The 23,347-nt window shown below is 45.4% G+C and overlaps 1 protein-coding gene across 12 annotated transcripts in view; it reads left to right on the forward strand.

The window, feature by feature from the left end:
- Nucleotides 1-23,347, forward strand: part of LOC125462756 (monocarboxylate transporter 1-like) — a 62,073-nt gene that overhangs the window by 10,772 nt on the left and 27,954 nt on the right. For 2 of the 12 annotated variants that reach the window (XM_059653311.1, XM_059653312.1), the window contains exons 2-3: nt 15,773-15,906; nt 22,980-23,347. The exon at nt 22,980-23,347 is cut by the window's right edge and continues 41 nt beyond it. The exons of 2 other annotated variants lie outside the window; for them this stretch is intronic. The gene's annotated coding sequence lies outside the window, so the exon portion shown is untranslated. Of the gene's footprint in view, nt 1-10,930; nt 11,168-12,010; nt 12,164-12,387; nt 12,446-15,772; nt 15,907-22,979 lie in introns of those variants that run through there. 8 more of the 12 variants (XM_059653307.1, XM_059653313.1, XM_059653319.1 and 5 more) reach the window with 8 other exon arrangements.

The raw sequence follows: 23,347 nt of genomic DNA on the forward strand, positions 1-23,347 counted from the left end.
AAAGCTTCCTAAGGAAGCACACTTTTTGAGATTGTCATAGGCTTTATTTTTCTACTTTTCCTAACCCTGTCGGGTTCTGGATTGTAGGGTTGGGAGATTTAGGTACTTCCTTTCTTTGAAGGACCATGTCCACTCCGTGCCAATAGAGTCTCATTTTTGAATGGCTCTAACTGATTTGTCACTGGCCTTCCGTCAAGTCCATTTTTGCCAGATCGACCCTCAGTTTTATAAAGCTTTCCTTGCCCTAGTTTAGAACTTCTGTTCCCATGCTACATTTGTCCCTGTCCTTAATGATATTAGGTCTAACTGTATTATGGCGTGGAGCTACCAGTGTTGGGCTGGGCTGGACGAAGTCAGAAGTCACATGACACCAGATTATATTTCCAACAGGTTCATTTGGAATTATAGGCTTTCGGAGCGCAGCCCCTTTGTCAGGTGCTGTCATCTGAGTAGATTTGTGACACTTCAGACTTTAACTGTATGATGATCACTCTCACCAAAGTGGTCACAAAATTGCCACTTCATTCACCTGCCCAATTTCAATTCTTCAAAAAAGAACCTGAAAGAGATTGCTCCCTCAATGGGCTTATTATGTGCTGAGTAAAGAGTTCTCTTGAATGCAGTTCAAGGTTATGTGCCCTCTGTATGTCTCATGTTGTTTGTGTCCCATGTTTGGGTGGCTGAAGTCTGCAGTTATTATTGCCCTATTGGTTTTATACTCAGAAATTTGCTGACAATTTTGCTCCTCTAACCCTCGTCCACAATACAGCTGTGCCTTTTATCTGAGCTCAATCCATCTGGCTTCAGTCTCCACTGTTCCTGCTCACTGCTGTGAGCGATTCTTTAACCAATAATGCTACACACACACACACACACACACACACACACACACACACACACACACACACACACACACACACACACACACCACACACACACACACACACACACACACACACACAGTGTTTGCCTCCCCTCTCTATCCTGCCTGAGAAAGCTTTATCGAGAGACATTGCTGCCAGAAACTCTGCCAGTTTTGTGTGCATGTTTTAAACTCTGCTTCCTCGGTCTTTCACAATCACTTGTTAAGTTTCCACTTCCTGTTCCCTGCTCTGAATTTTCCATCAGGTCCCCATTCCCCACCCATATGCCAATCTAATCTAAACCCTCCCCAATAGCCCTAAGAAGTCTTCATGCATAGATATTTCTCCCATTTCTGGCTTAGGTGTAAACTTTCTGGCTTGTACAAATCCTACCTACCCAGAGCCAGCCTCAATGCCCCAGAAACTTAATGCCCATCCTCCTAAACCAGCTTCCCCAGAAGTTGCTCAATAACTTAATTCTTCTGTTACATGTACATTAGCCTGGGGCTGAGATTTACCCTGAGATTACTGCTTTCAAGGTCCTACTTTTCAATATCCTTCCTCCCTCACCAAAATCTGCTTTCAGGACCTCACTCCCATTTGTACCTGAGTCATTGGTACCAACGTGGACCATGAGTTTTGGTTGATCACACTCTTGCAGAAGGATGATCTGGAGCCACTCTGAGAAATTCTGTATCCTGGCACCAAGAAGACAACATACTGCCCTGGAGTCAGGTGGACAGTTATGGAAGTGTCTGCCTGATCCCCTGACTATGGAATCCTCCCTATTAACACTGCTCTTCCACTCTTCTTTGTCCCACCCTCGTAGCACAGGCTTGGCTCTGGCTTCCTTCTCCGGAGGAACCATTGCCCTTCCCTGTGCCCACAATGGAGTACCAATTAGCAAGGATGATTAACTCAAAGGACTGCTTCACTGCTGCTTGGGTAGTGGCCCACCCTGTCACTGCTTGAATGCTTCTAACCGACTGCCTTTTTAAACATATAGTTTTCTGTCTCACAGATGCACAACAGTGACTCAAGCTGTCGCTGTACTTTCAAATCCCATGCACTTTGTGACATTTGTCCCAAACATGTTTATCTTAGCACATGGTATTTCCAGACTGCACGCATGCTGCATGATGTATACACCACTTGGCCAAACTGACCTCCCATCCTGTAATTTTAAAAACTATTTACTGTATTACAAATGGAATTGCAGGAAAAAAACTTACCATTACTCACCTTCTTCTGCTGTACTGAAGTAAGAGCTAACTACAAGAGGCAGTTCCCAGTGCAGACTCCCTTCTTGTGCTGATCTCAAGCTCTTGCACAGCTCCCCTTTCCATGTGATGCTGACGGTATCCTCACCTATTCAAATTGTGTCCCTAGCTCTAAGTTCCTCCATGAGGGAAAATGTCCTTTCAGCATCCACTGAGTTAAGGGGAGGCGATGACCTAGTGGTATTATCACTGGACTGTTAATCGAGAGCCCCAGATAATGTTCTGGGGACCAGGTTCAAATCCAGCTATGGCAGATGGTGGAATTTGAATTTAATAAAAAAATACCTGGAATTAAGAATGTAATGATGACTGTGAATCCATTGCTGATTATCAGGGGAAAAACCCCATCTGGTTCCCTAATGTCCTTTAGGGAAGGAAACTGCCTTCCATACCTGGTCTGGCCGACATGTGACTCCAGACCCACAGCAAAGTGGTTAGCTCTTAACTGCCCTCTGGGCAATTATGGATAGGCAATAAATGCTGTTTGGCCAGCGATGCCCACATCCCATGAGTGAATAAAGAAAAGCCCACTAGAGTCATACAGCATGGAAACTCATTCAACTCATTGGCACCAAGCAGATATCCTAAACTGACCTCATCCCATTTGCATATGTTTGGCCCATATTCCTCCAAACATATCCTATTCGTGTACCCATCCATCAGTCTTTTAAATGTTGGATTTGTACCCATCTCTCCCACTTCTCTGACAGCTCATTCAATACACACACCAGCCTCTGTGTGAAAACATAGCTGCTCAGGTCCCTTTTAAATCTTTCCACCCTCACCTTAAACCTGGGCCCCTCTAGTTTAAGATTCCCCTTCAGGGAAAAAAGACCTTGGCTACTCACTCTTATCAATGCCCCTCATGACTTTATAAACCTCAATAGGGTTACCCCCGAACCTCTTGTGACCCAGTGAAAAAGTCCTGGCCTATTCAGCGTCCCCCTCTCACTCAAAACCTCCAGCCCCCACAGCATCCTTGTGAATATTTCTTCACCCTCTCAAGTTTAACAATGTTCTTCCTATGGCAGGGCAACCAGAATTGAACGCAGTATTCTAAAAGTGGTCTCAGCAAAGTCCTGTAAAGCCTCAATATGACGTCCTAACTCCGGCACTCATTGCACTAACCGATAAAGGCAGGTGTACCAAATGCCTTCTTCACCTCTCTGTCTAGCTGCAGCTCCACTTTCAAGGAATTTGATCAGCCTTTCTGAATAAAACAGGAATTAGCCTTGCGAATCTTTTCTGAATTGTTTGGAATACTGGTATATCTTTCCTTAAGGAAACCCTTCCCAGTTTATACTCTATCCCTTTCCGATAATCACATATATTCCATTTGCCTTCCTCATTACTTTTTATACTGCATGCAGGCTTTTCATAATTCACATACAGGGAAACCCAGATTCCTCTGTGCAATCATTCAACAGTCTCCCTCCATTTAAATAACATTTTGCATTCTGTTTTCCTGCCAAAATGAAAAGCCCTAAATTATCATTCATTATCCTCTATTTACCAATTTCTGCCACTCAATTACTCCATCAGATTCTTGACCAACTGGTTAATTACAGTAAGGTCATAGGAGGCTTCAGTGGAATGGTAAAAGAGCACAAACTGATTGGACCAAACTGTTTATTTCTGTGCTGGATGGCTGATGCAACTTGATGTAAAATTGCTTTTGTAAGTTCAGTGTCAATTTTACATTAGCTTACATTCCTCTCATATGCCTGGTGGCATATTTGCACATTAAATGTCACCATATCAGAAACAACTTATTGCTGTGTTAATCACACAAGCCCTTCCCATTGCCTTATTGCCTTCAGTCAGGGATGAGTGTGAAACTGTGGAACTCATTGCTGCAGAGGGCTGTGGAGGCCAGGCCATTTAGTGTATTTAAGACAGGAATAGTTAGGTTCTTGATTGGTAGGGAAATCAAGTGTTACAGGGGACAAGGTGGGAGAATGGGGTTGAGAAGCATATCAGCCGTGATCAAATGGCTGAGCAGACTCAATGGGCTGGATGGCCACGTCCTGCTCTATATCTCATGGTCTAACCATTTCTCCCTATTCAATTGCACCAGTGCATTTCAAAATACATGAAGGCTGACCGAATGATCAGATACGCTTCTATGGTAAGATGAAAATGGGGTGTGAAATTGTTCATGTGGAGCAGAAACATCAGAAAGGCCCATCTGGCTGTATGACCTGCTCCAATGTTGTAAGGTGATGTAACCTGCATTTGAGAATTGTAGTTTTGTAGAAGGTAAATGGTTCTGTTAAAGTTGGAGAACGTATTAGGCTCCAACCAATCTGATGATGTCACAGAGTTTTACCGAGAGCACCAGACCTTGGAGCAGCGGGCCCCAATGGAGACAGGTGTGACCCTTCTGGCTCCTCATAATCTTTGCAAATGTGCCCAATTAGTTAATGCATCTCCTCCCTAACTTGTAGTCTGAGACTAGTGCCACTTCTCATTTAGACGCAACATTGGCTTATCCTCTACTCCTGCTAATTAGATACATGTCAGCCTCAGCATGGAAAGGACAATTCCTTTGTGATTGGTGGGCACCATGGGAGCTGGTTTGTTCCATCATTTCTGCCCATCTTAGGTTAAATTTCTGTCTTGTTTCTGCAATTGCGGCTTTTGTTATACGACGCTACAAATTTTTGAATTTTCAAGTTTCTGTTTGATTGTTTTCTGAATGGACTACCTGTGTCACCAGTAGTTGGTACTGAACTATATGACACTCCAATAACCCAGGTTCCACGGCCATTGCATTGCATCACGCCCAGATATACAAGACCAGTCACTGCGAAGGAAACTTACTGCAGAGAAATACAGAGGGAGTTTCAGTCAGGGAGCTTGAAAGTCTGCATACTAGCTACATCAGACCAGCCACCCACTTCAATACAACATTTGAAAAGAAATTTCGAAGAATCACGAACTTGTAAAAGTAGAACGAGAGACTATTACAGCTGCCAAGCCTTCCTGCAGATGTAGAATATTGTGTGTGTTTGTGTCTGTGTGTGTGTGCATGTAGGGTAGTCAGTTTAATGGGGAACATTTTACTTTCTTTTGGTGCAACTGTCCTTTTAAAGACACTGTGTGCCAGATTTTATCAAACTGGTCCCTTGGGTTTCCTCTTCTAGATATTACAAATAGAAAAAAAAATCCAGTAGCAATTAAATAATGGCAATGTATTGATAATTTGATTTGATTTATTACATGTATCGAGGTACGGTGAAAAGTGTTATTTTACACAGTTTACAGGCAGACCGCACTGTACAAGTGCATCAGGGTAACAGAACAGAGTGCATGATACAGTAAAAAACCAAAAGAACTGTGGATGCTGTAAATCAGGAACAAAAACAAAGTTGCTGGAAAAGCTCAGCAGGCCTGGCAGCATCTGTGAAACAGAAAACAGTTAACGTTTCGGGTCCAGTGACCCTCCCTCAGAACAGGACACAGTGTTACGGCTGCAGAGAAAATTTAAATCTAAGCTGTTAGGGCTGATCTTTTTCTTATTTATTACATTGTTGATTAAGCTGTGTGCAATGATGGAAAATGACCAGGTCAGTGAAGTGAGAGTTAAAATTTCTTTTCTTGCCTGCAGTTTAGTTCTGTTCCAATGTGCACAGAACAGTGTCTGCTGTGAGCGGAAACCACAATGCATGCGATAGCTGCTTCACTGTGTGGACTTGTGAACATGCATTTGTGTCATTTTTGAGAGGGTGTGTGGCTGGAGAGCCAATAAAAAGACCTCTCCACTAGTCCGACCCACAGAGATGATTCCTGGGCCTGGAACTGTACAGGTTTTCATTTCCTTTGTGGTGAAATGTTCTTGAAGCTGAACATTTTCACTTGTGTGAGTAGCTACAGTCAGAGAGGCCCAGTTAACTTCACTCGACTTTATTGTTTGTTTGCTCTTTTTAAGCTTCTTGACAGGTCTCAATTGCCAACCCAAGTGATTATAGTGTTTACTGCATGTGAACAGTGAATAATTCAGAGAAGATACCACAGGGTCCCATTCATGAACTTACAGGGGCAACCCACCTCCCTGCCCCACCCACCCCCAGATCCTCTGAGTCATATGGTTCCACACCCACACCAAAGACTGGAGCCCCAGCAAACATCCCAGCTGCTCCTCCCAGTGCTGCACTGAGAAGCAGCAACACTATCAGAGGCAGTAGGAACTGCAGATGCTGGAGAATCTGAGATAACAAGGTGTAGAGGTGAATGAACACAGCAGGCCAAGCAGCATCAGAGGAGCAGGAAAGTTGACTTGTCTTCCTGGACTCTTCTTCGGGGTCTGAACTTTGTCAACTTTCCTGCTCCTATGATGCTGCTTGGCCTGCTGCGTTCATCCAGCTCCACACCTTGTTATCACACCATCAGAGGCACCTCCTTTTGTGATGAGACTCTTTCTGCTCTCTCATCTGAAAATAAAATATCAGATATGACCATTATTTTGAAGAAGAGCGGGGGATTTTCCTGGCCAACGTTAAACTTGCAACCAAAATCAGAGTAATCGGTTGCATATCTGAAAATACAGTGCTGTTTGTGGGATCTTGCTGTGCACACATTGCTTGCTTGTGAATCAGCTGAAGATGTCATAGTCAGAGAGTTGTACAGCACAGAAACAGACCCTTTTGTCCCTCTCGTCCATGCCGACTACATATCCTAAATTAACCCAGTCCCCATTTGCCAGTATTTGCCCCCCTAAACCCTTCCTATTCAAGGCCCTGTGTAGGTGTAGGCCCTTTGTTGAATGAAGACTGGAGTAGGCCATTCAGCCCCTCGAGCCTAGTCCACCATTCAATATGATTTCTCAGCTATGGCCAAAGCCCACGTGCAGGCTTTGGGCCCTCGGTTAATATCAATTTGTCTCTCTCAGATTTAACTTTAACAATTGAATTAGCTTCGACTGCCTTATGAGGAAGACAGTTTGAAACCTCCACTACTCTTTGTGTGTAGAAGTGGTTTCTAATATCTCTCCTGAATGGCCTGGCCCTAATTATTAGACTATGTCGACCTGGCTCTAGACTCTTCAACCAGTGGAAATCATTTATTTTTATCTACCCTGTCTTTCCCTGGTAATGTCCTGAAGATGTCATCAGATCAACCCTTAGTCCTCTAAATTCTAGAGAATAAAAGCCTAATTTGTCTAACCTCCCCTCATAACTAACCTCTCACAAGACATTTTTAACAAAATAGTTTTGTATTTTTAATTGTAGAGTTAAATAGGAAAGACAATGCCTTATAAACCAAAACTATTGGAGGATTGCTGCACGTTTTAAAACTAAATAACCTGCCACTCACTGTAAGTAGTGTTTACACAGCTACTTGCTCAAGCAGTAATGGAAACGTAGTTTGCAGACAAGCTGTACCCAAGGGGTGTGTAGGAATGGAGCTTTGGCTAGCAACATATAGCTGGTTGGTCTGTGACCTAATGATCAGTTACTGATGGCAAAGGCTTTCTTCCTGCCAGCAACTGTGTCATTTGCACCCAGGTAGTGGGTTCTGTGCTTGGGCTCTGAGCGTATGGTGCAAGAAACCAGATCTCTACAAAGGCTGTTTCTTTTCTCTGCAGTAGGAAGCATCTCATACCTGAAGAAATCCAATGTATTTCCCCTCATCAATTGCTGTAAACTGTGGCCTTTAAGTAATAAGACAAAGGCTTTCTATAAGTGCAAACAGCTCACCACGAATCTCCTGAAAACAGGCGAAAGTATCTGGAAAAGGAAAATCAAGAATCAAAATGAACATCCCAGCAAACCCTGTGGACAGGGACCACTGAATTACCTCCCCAGTCTTTACCCCTGTCCATAACACCACGATTTTTTCTTATGTGTGTCCGTCTGTGTGTCCACGTGTGTGTGAGTGTGCGCTCGCGCATGCAGGTGCGCTTGTGAGTGTGTGTGAGTGCGTGTGTGCTTGTACATGTGAGAGAAATTGTGTGTGTGAGAGAGAGAATGCTTGTGTGTGTGTGTGTGTGTGTGAGTGCGTGTGTGTGTGGGGCTGTGTGTGTGGGGCTGTGTGTGTGGGGCTGTGTGTGTGTGTGTGTGTGTGTGTGTGTGTGGGGCTGTGTGTGTGGGGCTGTGTGTGTGGGGCAGTGTGTGTGTGTGTGTGTGTGTGTGTGTGTGGGGCTGTGTGTGTGGGGCTGTGTGTGTGGGGCAGTGTGTGTGTGTGTATGAGTGTGTGTGTGGCAGCGTGTGTGTGTGCGTGTGTGGGTGTGTGTGTGTGTGAGAGAGATTGCGTGTGTGTGTGTGTGTGTGTGTGTGTGAGAGAGATTGCGTGTGTGTGGGTGTATGTGTGTGTGAGAGAGGCTGTGTGTGTGTGTGTGTGTGTGTGAGAAATTGAGAGTGTGTGTGCCCATGTGTATTGTGTGAGGTAGCATGTGTAAGTATGTGTGTGTGAGAGATGGAGAGTGCGAGTGTGTGTGTGAGAGAGAGAGAGACTGTGTGTGTGTGTGTGTGTGTGTGTGTGTGTGTGTGTGTGAGAGAGAGAGAGAGAGGCAGCATGTGTGTGTGTGTGTGTGTGAGAAATTGAGAGTGTGGGTGCCCATGTGTATTGTGTGAGGCAGCACGTGTAAGTATGTGTGTGTGAGAGATGGAGTGTGTGTGTGTGTGTGTGTGTGTGTGTGTGTGTGTGTGTGTGAGAGAGAGAGAGAGGCTGTGTGTGTGTGTGTGTGTGTGTGTGTGTGTCTGTGTGAGAGAGAGGCAGCATGTGTGTGTGTGTGTGGCAGCGTGTGTGTCTGTGTGTGTGTGTGAGAAGTTGAGAGTGTGTGCCCATGTGTATTGTGTGAGGCAGCATGTGTAAGTGTGTGTGTGTGAGAGATGGAGAGTGTGTGTGTGTGTGTGTGTGTGTGTGTGAGAGATGGAGTGTGTGTGTGTGTGTGTGTGTGAGGCAGCGTGTGCCCATGTGTGTGTGGCAGCGTGTGTGTGTGTGGGAGTGTGTGTGTGTGAGGGAGTGTGTGCGCGTGTGGGTGTGAGCGAGTGTGTGTGTGCATGTGTGTGAGCAAGAGTGTGTGTGTGTGTTTGTGGGAGGAAGGGTGTGTGCATGCGCGCATGTGTGAGCAAGTGTGTGTGTGCGTGTGTGTGCGCCATTATATAGGGGAAGTAATGGAAGTTACCACTGTCTTCCTAGAGGCAACAGACTGCCTTCACAAGGATTGCTGCTTTCTCATGATTTGATGCAGTATATAACCATAAAGTGTTCCAGTCCAGGGTTTGAGCAGCTGAGAAACATGGTCAGCTGTGTGATGGAGAGATACTGGGGATCTCCATCGTCACTAGCCACAGGCTTTGGACGACAACATACATGTACAAATACAGCATACATGTACAACTCTGATTCTTGGGGTGATGGATTGGCTAGATGGTCAGTGTGAATTTGGTGATTTCAACAATATTGGGTTCTGTGGAAGGGTCACTGGACCCAAGAAAACAGACTCTGTTTTCCCCTTCAAAGATGCTACCAGACCTACTGAGCTTTTCCAGCAACTTTGTTTTTGTTTGGGTTCCATCTGCTTGGGGTCACTTTGGGACCTGCCTCCTTGTCCCACCCAGGGTGGAGATCAGGATCCTGTGGTTTAGCCTCGAGAACTCAAAAAGAAGGAAGTTTCATGAATGAAAATTGGTAACTCGACTACACTTTATGGCAAAACAGCAGAAAAATATTAAACGTTTTCAACAGATCCCATTAATTCTTGTAGACCTCAGCTGGAGTATTGTGTTTGCTTCACATTATTGAAAGAATGTGATTACATTGGAAAATGCGGAAGTAGTTTGCAGGAATGTTTCCAGGGAAGAGAAACTTCAGTGATGTGCATAGATTGAAGTTGTTGGGACTGCTCTCCCTGGAGAGAAGAGGATTGAGAGGAGATTTGATCGAGATTTTCAAAATCATGGGTGGGCTAGACAGACCAGATCGGGAAAAGCTGTTCCCATTCATAAAAGGGAGAAGAAAGAAATGACACAGATTTAAAGTGATCTGCAAATGAAGCAAGGGTGAAGTGAGAAAAACGATTTTCACTCAGTGAGTGATCAAGGTCTGGGATGCGAGATAATAAGGTGTAGAGCTGGATGAACGCAGCAGGCCAAGCAGCATCATAGGAGCAGCCTGACAATGTGATGGCGGCATTTGGATAGAAATGGTGCGTAAGGGTATGCAGGACAGAAGGAGGTTCGCACTAGATAATGATGCCTGTTTATTGTGCTACTGCAGGCATGATGGGTCTAAAGGCTTCATTCAGTACAGTGACTCTTCTGTAATTCTGTGAATTGTGAAAAGAATTTTTCGGCTGACGTGAGTGTGGGAGGGAGTAAAAGGGGGGTGGATTGAAGGTGATCCACGGATGAAAAAGATTCCGAGAGCCAAGTACGGAGGACTTCAGAGCGCAGCCACGAGTGTGGGACTGGAGTCACATAGCTGGTGGTACTAGCTTTTCTCTTCTTGAAGTGGACCAAGTGGTGTTTTCTGGGCACTACAAAAACATCCCGGTCACTCTTCCTGATGCCCAGAGATAATGGGAACTGCAGATGCTGGAGAATCCAAGATAACGAAGTGTGGGGCTCCTGAGATGCTGCTTGGCCTTCCTGATGTCCAGTTTAGTTTTATTTCTAGATCGTGCCCATTTAAAAAGAGACATAAGTACCAGGGTGCGATTTGAACTGGTGGTTTCTCGGTGCCGAGGCCAGCAACATGAGCAGACTCAAGTGACTCCACCCTGTAGCCTCCCGGAGGGTGGGAGTGAATGGTGTGAGTGTAATATTGCAGGAGTTCCTGGTTTGTTTCAGCGCTGAGTGATTTGGGGGTGGACTGTGTCTAGTTGCTAACATCAATGTAGAAATCGTTTTGAACGCAGGGGGAGGAGTGAGTTGGAACGGCATCGTTTTCATGTCGTATTTTCAACAATGCGCTGCACACAGAATGGAGCCAGCTCAGCAATAGGAAACTCTCTGAAAGCCACGCAAAACTGAGGCTAGATCTTACCCCTGGAACTGCGAACTGACTTCCCGTCCCTCGGTCTGTGTGTTTCTTTACAGTTTGGTTTAATTTCTCCCTCTTTGTTTGTGTGTGTGTGTGTGTGTGTGTGTGTGTGTGTGTGAGGGGAGAGAGTGTCTGTGTGAGGGAGAGTATTTGTCTGTGGGGTGCGGGGAGTGTGTGTGTCTGTGTGAGGGAGAGTGTGTGTGTGAGGGAGAGAGTGTGTGTGGGGGAGAGAGTGTGTGTGTGGGGGAGAGAGAGTGTGTGTGGGGGTGAGAGTGTCTGTGTGAGGGAGAGTGTGTGTGTCTGTGGGAGGGAGAGTGTATTTGTTGGGAGGAGAGAGTGTCTGTGTAAGGGAGAGAATGTGTGTCTGTCGGGGGGGGAGTGTGTGTGTGTGTGAGGGAGAGTGTGTGTGTGGGGGAGAGAGTGTCTGTGTGAGGGAGAGTGTGTGTCTGTGGGAGGGAGACTGTATTTGTTGGGGGAGAGAGTGTCTGTGTGAGGGAGAGAATGTGTGTCTGTCGGGGGGGAGTGTGTGTGTGTGAGGGAGAGTGTGTGTGTGGGGGGGAGAGAGTGTCTGTGTGAGGGAGAGTGTGTGTGTCTGTGGGAGGGAGACTGTATTTGTTGGGGGAGAGAGTGTCTGTGTGAGGGAGAGAATGTGTGTGCGGGGGAGAGCCTGTGTGTGTGCGAGAGAGTCTGTGTGAGGGGCGTGAAGAGTGTGTGTGTGTGCCTGTGTAGGGGGGACAGTGTGTATGTGTGTGTGTGTGTGTGTGTGTCGGGGGGAGAGTGCCTGTGTGCGTGGTGGGGGGCGTGGAGTGTGTGGGTGGGGGAGAATGTGTGTGTGTGTGTGTGTGTGTGTGTGTGCGTGCGCGAGTGTCGGGGTGGGAGAGTGTCTGTGTGTGGGTGGGGGAGAGTGTGTGTGTGTAGCCTCTTGTTTCTCTGTGTTGGAAGCTCCCTGCCACTGGCGATGGCTCAAAGCCTCAACGGCATCCTCCCTTGTTGCCTCTGTTTCGGTGAAGTTTCAACACCCTGACTTGGGAAGTGAGTTTTGTGTTTGTTTATGGAGGAGCTGAGCCCCTGTCCCAAACCCACGGAGTGAATAGAGCTTTGGGGCAGTTACAGTGTGAGCCGGACCCTCGTCTCTAGCACAGCCACGTGTACAGTCCCAGGCTCCGTCAATTCTGCAGCCAGCTCCCACAGGAATTGCGGGATTTTTTTGGCGGGGGGGAGTAGTCAGTGTTCGTTAGGGGGAGGGAGTAATTACAGGGGGGAAGGATGAATCTTCTAGGGGATTGCTTCATCAGGCAGTGGGACATACTGAAGGTTTGAAGTTGGATCTTTATGATTTCAGAGTCCGGAAAACCCGGGGGAGGTCGGAGGGTGCGGTGTACTGTGAAAGGGGAGATATTCGGCCTGAGCGCAATTGTTTATGCGGATTTAAATGAGATTGTGAATATTTTGGGGAATTGTTACTGGGGAGTTGAAAGAGAGAAGCTGAATATTTGGGGGCTTGGGGTTAGTTGCTTATGAAGATTTAAGATGGGGGTAAATGTTTGGAGTTGTGGGGATGCTTGTTTATGGAGAGCCGAAGGAGAGAGGGTGAATGTTGGGGTTTTGGGGGCAATTGTTTACATGGAGAGGGTGAATATTTGTGGTTTGGTGCTCATTGTTTACGGGGAGTCAAAGGGGGAGAGGGTGATGTTAGGGGTAATTGTTTAGGGGGATTAAAGGGGAGAGGGTGACTGGGGTAATTGTTTATGGGGAATTAAAGGGGAGAGGGTGAATGTTAGGGGTAATTGTTTGGGGGGAATTAAAGGGGAGAGGGTGAATGTTTGGGGTAATTGTTTAGGGGGATTAAAGGGGAGAGGGTGACTGGGGTAATTGTTTAGGGGGATTAAAGGGGAGAGGGTGACTGGGGTAATTGTTTATGGGGAATTAAAGGGGAGAGGGTGACTGGGGTAATTGTTTATGGGGAATTAAAGGGGAGAGGGTGAATGTTAGGGGTAATTGTTTGGGGGGAATTAAAGGGGAGAGGGTGAATGTTTGGGGTAATTGTTTAGGGGGATTAAAGGGGAGAGGGTGACTGGGGTAATTGTTTAGGGGGATTAAAGGGGAGAGGGTGACTGGGGTAATTATTTATGGGGAATTAAAGGGGAGAGGGTCAATGTTAGGGGTAATTGTTTAGGGGGATGAAAGGGGAAGAGGGTGACTGTTAGGGGTAATTGTTTATGGGGAATTAAAGGGGAGAGGGTGAATATTGGGGTAATTGTTTACGGGGAATTAAAGGGGAAGAGGGTGAATATTGGGGTAATTGTTTAGGGGGAATTAAAGGGGCAGAGGGTGAATGTTTATGGGGAATTGAAAGAAAGGGGATGGACGTCCATTCCAGGAGGGTCAGTGTATTTTTTTGGAATGTTCCTCTATGTCGTGGGGCTGTGATGGTGTGGCCGGTGATCCTTATTTAGTTTGGGACCCTGCAGAACGTGCAGTCTGTTACGGGGCAGAAATCACAACATTTGACATTGAGTGAGGTAAATGCAGGGTGAATACTAATTGGGTCTGCCCAGCCTTCTCCACCCATTGGGAGGTTGCAAGGTGAAAAACCAAGAATGTCACACTAAAGAATAAACAGGAGTTGGCCATTCGGGCCATCAGAACCACCCCCTCCTCATATCATTCCCCATCAATAATCAATGTGTCACAGACTCTGAGGAGGGAATTTCACTTCCCTTTCTGAATGAGGTACTTCTTAACATCATTCCACATTCTTCAATAAAACAAGGAACTGCGGATGCTGGAAATCTGGAACAGAAATAGAAATTGCTGTAGGTCTGGCAGCATCTGTGGAGAGAGAAACAGAGTTAATGTGTTGAGTCCAGTGACCTTTCTTCAAACCAATAGCATCTCGGGAAAAGTGATAATTATGTTGATGCTGGGGTTTCAAGGTTATAGTCAGAGACTAGTTTTAAGCCAGGATTCGTGAAGTTTTTTCTTAGTTTAATCAACCAGTTTGTTGTGACATGTTGTGACAGACCTCTGGCACAGGTGGGATTTGAATACAGGTCTTCTGGCTCAGAGGGGTAAAGGAGTGAACAGATGGGTAGAGAGGGAGCCTAGAGGGAGAGAAACAAAAGTGGGCAGACAAGTGGATTGTTGATGGTCAGCCAGGGAGGAAGAGAAGTGAGATTGATGGTGATGAGGACTGTGAGTGGGTAAAAATAAGTTGACCGTACCAACAGAAGCTCATGACAGGACAGTGAGTGTGGGTAACAGACATGCAAGGAGGTGCTCATGGTCTAAAATTGTTAAACACAATGTTGAATCTTGAAGTCTGTGAAGTCCCTAAGAGGAAAGTTGAGGTGCTGTTCCTCCAACTTGCATTGAACTTCCTGTAGTGCACTTTGTAGATGGTACTCACTGCTGCTACTGAGCGTCGGGGGCAGAGAGATTGGATGTTGATTGGTGTGGTGCCAATCAAGCCGGCTGCTTTGTCCTGGACGGTGTTAAGCTTCTTGAGTGTTGTTGGAGCTGCCCCCATCCAGGCAAGTATTCCATCACACTCCTGACTTGTGCCTTGTAGATGGTGGGCAGGCTTTGGGGGCACAAGAGTTGAGTTACTCACCAGAGGATTCCCAGCCTCTGACCTGTTGATGACATTGAGCCATGGCTGTCATTTACACCACGAGGGCTATCTGATCCACACTTGGGACTGTATTTTAGTTGAGGAATTGGAGGGTAAAGGGTGTCTTTGAGAAGAAACAAAAACTGATGAAAGCCGCAATCTGCAAATGATAAAGATTCATTGTATCAATTCACTGAAGCAAAGTGCTTTGAACCAAGAGCTACAATAAGGGAGCAGACTGGAAAGCTCTTTATGGCTAGCATTGGCATGATGGGCTGAATGGCTTCCATCATTGTCCAAAATCTTCCAATGTTTTAGGGGATCATGGAGTGGTAATATCCCTGGATCAGGAATCCACTAGCCCATGTTAGAACTCTGGGAATATGGGATTAAATCCCACTGCATTAGCTGGTAGAATTTGACCTCAATTAATAATAAACCCCTGAATGGGGCTCTTATGGCACAGTGGTAGTGCCCTTACCTCTGATCCAGAAAGCCTGTGTTTAAATCCCACCTGTGCCAGAGGTGTGTCATAACATGCTGAAACAGGTTGATTAAAATAAAAAAAACTTCACAAGTCCTGACTTAAAACTAGTTTCTGAAGGCGATCGCGAAGCTATCACCAATTGTCTTAGAAAGCGTTTTGGTTCAATATTGCCCTTTTGGGGTGGAAACTGCCATCCTTATTCAATTTAGCCTGAACGTGACTTAAGTGCCCTCTGAAATGGCCTGACCATTTGAGTGACCGAGGGCTAGGCTTGCTCACTGAGGCCAGAATTAACAGTGGAAATTTAGGACTGTTTGTATTCTACTGTTTGATGGTGATAAGGAGGTTGCTGAGAGGTTGGGCAAATGAGATAAAATATCAGCTGTTATTGAACACATGTGAGAGGCTGTGTGGCTAGCTCTTACTCCTGTAGTTCCTCTCATTTTAATAAATAGCCTCAGCAAATTTAACAAAATGTGGCTCCAAAACACAGAGATCAAAGCTAACATCCTCCATTGGGTAAATGTCCCTTTCTCTCCAGTGGTGTACCCAGGATCTGTACAAATAGAAAACTCTCTCTGGTTTCTGGTGTCAGGAATCCCAGATGCTTCAAACACATGGGAGTGGTCGGAGTCTGGAGCACACTGATCGTGGAGGCAGATAAGATAAGTATATGTAAGAGACTTTTAGATGAGTGCATGAATGTGCAACGAACGGCGGGATATGGACCTAGGGCAAACCGTAGGGATTGGTTTAATTTTGCATCTTGTTTGTCACAACATTGTGGGCTGAAGGGCCCATTCCTGTGCTATACTGTTCTATGTTCTATGTAAAACAAATGGACCATTCACCACTAAACTGTAGAGACAACTGGCAAACACTTCATTAAATAAATGTTCCTTGTGCGTGGGAATAATTTTCCAAAGTGTAAATTTGAAGATTTCTGAATGCCCTGGACACACTCTTTAGTTTGACTCTGATATCCACTCCATATGGATTCATTATGTTGTCAGTTGAAAGTGTCACATAGTCTGTAACTGTGGAAAGCAATCATTGTGGTCTTCTAATGAAAGTCCTCAATTTTAAATAAACACATAGGAAGTGCGTCCGAGGTTTAGGAGAGTTTACTGCAAAGTGTGGAGCATTTTACCACAGCAATGCATTGAAACAGTAATCATAGCAGCCTTCAGGGCAAAATTAAACAAATTTTCAAAGCAGATTAAAATGCAATGCTATGGTGAGGGAGAGCACAGCGAGTGTGTCTAGTTTTGGGTTGATCTCGCACAAAGCCAGCATCATTGGAGTGGGCTGAATGGCCTCAGTTTGTATTGGAAAGTTCTGAACATGGTAATGCACTGCAAATTGGAATTTCCCAGCCTACAGTGAAGGATATAGATATTCCCTGGGCTGGGTGAGTGGCTCAGGCCTGAAGTTTACAACTGCACAACATTGCGATCTCCAGCCATCGCCAACACATGCAGACCTCTCCTCCACCAGCATGGATTTGAAAGCAGCACCTTCTTCTACAGAATGAGTGAGAGAGAGACACACATGCACACACTCACTCGCATGGACATAGATAGAGGGCAGATGCAGTGAATGATGGAACTATGGCGACAGAGACAAAAAGTGCAGATAGAAAGACTCACTCACACTTGCACACGCACACATAAATACTCACATTATACCCACCCACATTAACACTAACACTTACACACTCAGGCTTAACCATTTAGGCACACCCGCATAAACTTGTATTTACACACACTTCCAGACACCCACATGCTTACAGACATCCGTGCACACACTGACACGTACATACACACACACACACACACACAGACACACTCTCACTCACACACACACACACACTTGTGCACACACACATCTATACCCCCCCCGTATACACTTACACCCACTCCAAATGTACATTCACTGACAAACACATGCAAATATGCATACACAGACACTTAAACACAAATATGCATGAACACACACTTGTGCAATCACATTTACATACATTTCGATGCATGCACACACACACATCGCCAGGTTGGAATTAATCATCCCTTAGCCAGCCACTGAGGAATGATCTTTCTGTTGCAACGGTTCAAGACTGAGAAATAGTAAGAACTGCTGATGCTGGAGTCATAGAAAACACTGTGTGCAGCTGGAGGAATGCAGCAGGCCAGGCAGCATCAGAGGAGCAGGAAAGCTGATGTTTCAGGCTGGAACCCTTCAACTATGTTTACCAGACTGTCCTGGGACTGAGTCATGGTGTTACTATGAGCATAGGTGCACATGCTCAGTGATGTGGGGTTGGAGTGGACAATGTGGCATCGTGTCTTCAGGACAGGCCAAAGTTAGACTGCGTGCAGCTGTGGCCATTGTCTGACCCAGCACTCTGTGGTGGAGCCTACCAGTCTAGGAGAGGTTGAGGATGCCTGAGTAACCCTAAGGCAGGGAGCTGCATTTGATCATCAGGCAGGGACTTGAAGTGAATTTAACACATTTTGTATGATTAACTGCTTTATACAATGATTAACTTTACAGGATATTTAAATTACACCCTATTTATGAGTCAGTGATTGGCACAGAGCTCCCTCAACTGTAATTAGTGTTTGGTTTGCTAGGATAATGTTCGAACAGTGTCTTAGCTGAACGTTCAGCTCCTGAGCTGCTTGGCCAGTAAGCCGAGGATTTGGAAATGCCACGATTAACATGAGTGTAAAACAGGATGGAGTTGGTTACCGCCTCTATCCCGGTTCCTTCTCCTCCCCTGCCACCCTCACCCTGTCAATATTAACAGATCATTCAGCTGTCAACCTTTCTGTGTACCTTTTCTCTGAAGCTGCATCTCTGCTTCAATGTCTTTGCTCAGCTGTACTTGCACTAAGTGTGAGTCTCTCTCTCTCTCTCTCTCGCTCTCACTCTATCTTTTCCTCCTGTGTTGGGTGAAGTGCCAACCTCCCTCCTGAACAGAATCTTCACAGACTTTGTGGCTTGTCTGTAAACATCTCAACCAAAACTCTGCTACACATCTTCTAGCTCCTACTGAGTTTCATTAGCCCATTAACTTGCTGACCCACACTGGTTCTCAGTCCAGCAATACCTCCAGTTAACAGTTCACATCCCACTTCCAAAGCATTGCCTCCTGTCTGTCCATAATAACCCTCAGTCACTCAGCGCTCAGAGATTGCTACCCTCCATGCCTATTGCAGCTCCTGATCTCCAACTTGCTGAATTTCCAGCTGCTTTGAGCTCAGGATTTCTATCCTTAACCCTCTTTGTCTCTTTACTTCAATTTCCTCCTCTACAATGTTCCTTCAAACCTGACTCGACTGTTCTAATATCTAAATACATGTGTCGGTATCAAATTGTTTTTGGTAATACTCCTGTGGAAGGGTTCATTATATTAAAGGTGCTACAGAAGTGCAGGCTTTTCCCACTCCCAATGCTCACTCCCCTTAACAATTATTTGCGGGAGGGGTGACTCCCTTCACGGACCCTCTGACTCACAGATCACCTTGTGCATGTCCTGCAGGAAGGGAATCTGAGCAAAATCCGACACTTTGAGGTGAGGGGTGTGAGCTGTGTCCAGTTCTGAAACTCAAACTCGCCCTGGTTGCCTGGACACCCAGATAACTGGGGGGAGGAGGTCTAACAAAGTGCTCTCCATCCCAGCCCCTGGCTCTAAGGGAGTCCCAGTCAATAAGAGGAAAGCTAAAGTCATCTACCACAACTACCCTGCCTTTCTCACACCTTTCCAGTATCTGACTATGTATCTGCTCCTCTGTCTCCCATGAGCTGTTGGGAGGTCTATAGAAAACTCCCAACATTGTGATTTTGCATTTCCTGCTTCTGAACTCCACCCATATGCCTCACTGCAAGATCCCTCCGTTGTGTCCTCCCTCGACACAGCTATGATGTGACCCCTAATCAGCAATGCGACTCCCCCACCCTTTTTGTTTCCTTTTCTGTCCCATCTAAAACAGCGATGTCCAGGAATGTTAAGCTGCTAGTCCTGTCCCTCCTTTAACCATGTCTCCGTAATGGCAATAACATCATAATTCCATGCAGGAATCCATGCGCTTCGATAATCTATACCTCTTACATTGGAGTAAGTGCATTCCAGACCTCCCTCTGAGCCCCATGACTTCGCTCAGCCTGCTCTTACTCTGCACTATGCATATCTCAGTCTCTCCTTTGTCCCGAGTCCCTGCAGACAATGGCCTCTTGTTCCAGTTCCCATATTATTCATAGATAAATCATAAATCTTTCAATGCAGCATCAAGAGAGGCAGACAACAAATCTGTATAATTAACTGGGTATTTGTGAATGGATTGGGAATGCTGGTGAGAAAATGACACGAGTTGCTGATAGTGCTGGTGATGGTGGAAGGGTACAACAGCGCACAGATAGATTGGTGACTTGGGCACAGAAACGGCAGATGGAGTTTAAACCAGACAAATGCGAGCTGATGCACTTTAGAGGATCAAATTTAGGTGTGAATTATACTGTAAATGGCAGAGCCCTTAGGAACATTAACATACAGATGGATCTGTGTGTGCAGGTCCACAGTTCCCTAAAAGTGGCAACACAGGTGGCCAAAGTGATTAAGAAGGCGTCTGGCATACTGCCTTCAATCGGCCAGGGCATGGAGTGCAAGAGTTGGCAAACCGTGTTGCTGCTTTATAAAACCCTTGTTAGGCTGCATTCGGAGTATTGTGTGCAGTTTTGGTCACCATATTACCAGAAGGATGTGGAACCTTTGGAGAGAGTGCAGAGAAGGTCCACCAGGATGTTGCCTGGTCTCCAGGGTGTTGGTTATGAGGAAAGGTTAAAAAGACTAGGATTGTTTTCACTGGAAAGATGGCAGCTGAGAGGAGACCTGATAGAGGTCTGTAAAATTATGAGGGCATAGATAGGGTGGGTAGTCAGAGGCTTTTTCCCAGGGTTAAAGTTTCAATTACAAAGGGGCACAGGTTCAAGGTGAGAGGTGGAAAGTTTAAGGGAGATATACGAAGGAAGTTTCTCACACAGAGAGCGGTAGGAGCCTGGAATGCACTGCCAGAGGAGATGGTGGAAGCAGGCACGTTTAGACACTTCAGAGGCATCTGGATGGTTACATGAATAGGAGGGAGTAGGAGGGAGATACAGACCAAATAAGGGCAGAAGGTTTGTTTTCTTTAGTTTAGTCACGGCATGATGATCAACACAGGCTTGGAGGGCTGAAGGGCCTGTTCCTGTGCTGTACTTCTCTTTTGTTCTTTAGTAATTTTTGGCATTTGGATTTCAAAACAGAAGCCCACATGGGTGTTGGTTACTTTCGTAAAGTGCTTTCTTTACAATAAAATCAAGGTCAGAGTGTCCTTGTGAAACTTAGTGAACACAGTCCAGCCTCTGTCAGAAGCCACTAGCTGCAGTGTTCCGTGGGGAAACATTATTTCTGGCACAGTGGTTTATGACAAATGGTGGATGTTGAAGGCCATTAACTTGTTCTTAGTTCCGAATAATCAAAGCTTGGCTTTGGGCTGGTAAACCGAGAGATTGCACATTTTTACAGCAGTTTGGAGGGGACCAGACTAGTGTAGGGAACAAGTTTAATTTTCTCTCCTACTCAATACAGTTTACCTCAAAGGAAATGTATAGATTTTGGAGGTTCCCAATCAGGGAAGGTTGATGGGAAATCTGCAGGCTATTAAAAGCTGGGAATGTTTAAGCTCTCAATTTTGTTCATAAAAAATAGCAACAGCATGATTAGGCCAAACGACCCCTTGAGTCTACTTTGTTATCCAGTCATTGCTAATATGTTTTTCAAACCTCATTCTTCTGCATTCTCCCTGTAACTCCTGATCTCCTTACCAATCAACAACCAATCTATCTCTGCCTTAAATACATACCATGACTTGGCCTCCACAGCCCTCTGCAGCAGGGGTTTCCACAGATTCACCACCCTCTGCTAAAGAAATTCTTCCTCACCTCAATTCTAAAGGGTTGTCTCCTCACTCTGAGTCTCTTCTGCTTGCAGAAACATCTTCTCCATGCCCACTCTATCCCGGCCTCTCAGTATTTTCTATGTTTTAATCAGATCCAACTTCATCCTTCTGAATACCATCGAGTACAGACCCAGAGTCCTGAACCACCATTCATGCCCGGGATCATTCTTATAAACCTCCTCTGGACCCCCTCCAGCTCCAGCATATCCTTCCTTAGGTACAAAGTCCAAAACTGCTCACAATGTTCCAAGTGCAGCTGAGCAGAGCCTTATACAACCACAGCAGTACATTCCTGCCTTTGTATTCTAGCCTTTTTGAATTAAATGCTCATATTGTATTTGCCTTCCTAACTGCCAACTGAACCTGGATGTTAACCTTTAGAGATTCCTGAAATGAACCCCTAAGTCTGTTTGTTCTTCAGGTTTCCAAAGTGTTTCCTGATTTAGAAAACAGTCTCCGCCTCTAATCTTCTTACCAAGATGCACAATCTCACACTTTCCCGTATTATATTCCATCTGCCACTTCTTTGCCCACTCTCCTAGCCTATGTCCTTCTGCAGTTTCCTCAATGCTACCTTGTCCTGCAACTATCTGTGTGTCATCTGCAAACTTAGCAACAATGCTGTCGATTCCTTTGTCCAGATTGTTAATGTATGACTTGAATAGTTGTGGTTCCAACATTGATTCCTGCAGAACTCTATTTGTCATCAGCAGACACCCTGAAAAAGACCCCTTTATCCCTACCCTCTGCCTTCTACCAGTCAGGCAATCCTCTTTCAATGCCAGTACCTTGCCCCTGACACCATGGGCTCTTACCTTATTTAACAGCCTCCTGTGCAGCACTTTGTCAAAAGCCTATTGGAAATCCAAATAGATCACATTCACTGGCTCTCCTTTGTCTAACTTGTTCATTACCTCCTCAAAGAATTCTGACAAATATGTCAGGCATGACCTCCCCTTGACAAAGCCTGTGCTGACTCAGTCCTATTTAACCAAATACTCTCATCCTTAATAACGGACTCTAAAATCTTACCAACAACTGAGATCAAGCTGACCAGCCTACAGTTTCCAGTCTTCTGCCTCCCTCCCTTCTTAATCAGGGCTATTACATTAGCCATTTTCCAGTTCTCTGGGACCCTCCTTGACTCCAGTGATTCCTGGAAGATCACCACCAATGCCTCTACAATCCCCTCAGTGATCCACTTCAGAACCATGGAGTGTAGACCACCTGGTCTGGGTGATTTATCCACCTTCAGACCTTTCAGCATTCCCAAACCCTCTCCTGAGTGATGGCCACTATACTCAGCTCTGCCCCATGACTCTCTCAAAGTTCTGGTATGCTGTTGGTGTCTTCCACTGTGAAGACTGAGGCAACATACCTACACAGTTCCTCTGCAACTTCTTTGTTCCCCATTACTACTTCACCAGGCTCGTTTTTCAGTGGCCCAATGCCCACTCTTGCCTCTCTCTTACCTTTAATATATCTAAAAAAACTCTTGCAATCTACTTTAATATTACTAGCTAGCTTACCTCATTTTTCACCAACAACCCCATCCCCTACCACCACCCACTTCATTTAAGAAGGCTTCACAGTCTACAGGAAAGAAACTTGGAAGAATTGAGTAGAACCTGATGTTATTGAGAAATATGTAGACATTTTTCTTTTGCTTTGCGTTTTAAGATGTTTTTAAATTGTCATCTACATCTCATCAGCTTGTTTTACTGTGTTTATGTTTATTCTTTTGTGTAGAAGCTTTGGTTCTGTTGTTAGAGAGACTCTGAAGCCTTGTGTGATGATAAAAACCAAAAGAACTGCGGATGCTGTAAATCAGGAACAAAAACAAAGTTGCTGGAAAAGCTCAGCAGGTCTGGCAGCATCTGTGGAGGAGAAAACAGAGTTAACGTTTCGGGTCCAGTGACCGTTCCTCAGATACCAACAGCAAGTCAGAGTCCTTGTGTGATGATATTTTGGTGACTAACCACTCTGTAAGGAATATATACAAATAATCAATGGGCCAGATTTCATTCTAGGATCTGACTTGTCTAGCAGTACCATCCTAACAGAAAACGGGAAGGAGTTTGGTCATAGAACTGACCCTTCTGCTCAAGAACTTCCTG

The sequence above is a fragment of the Stegostoma tigrinum genome, chromosome 21, assembly GCF_030684315.1.
Source record: "Stegostoma tigrinum isolate sSteTig4 chromosome 21, sSteTig4.hap1, whole genome shotgun sequence".
Lineage (NCBI taxonomy): Eukaryota > Metazoa > Chordata > Chondrichthyes > Orectolobiformes > Stegostomatidae > Stegostoma > Stegostoma tigrinum.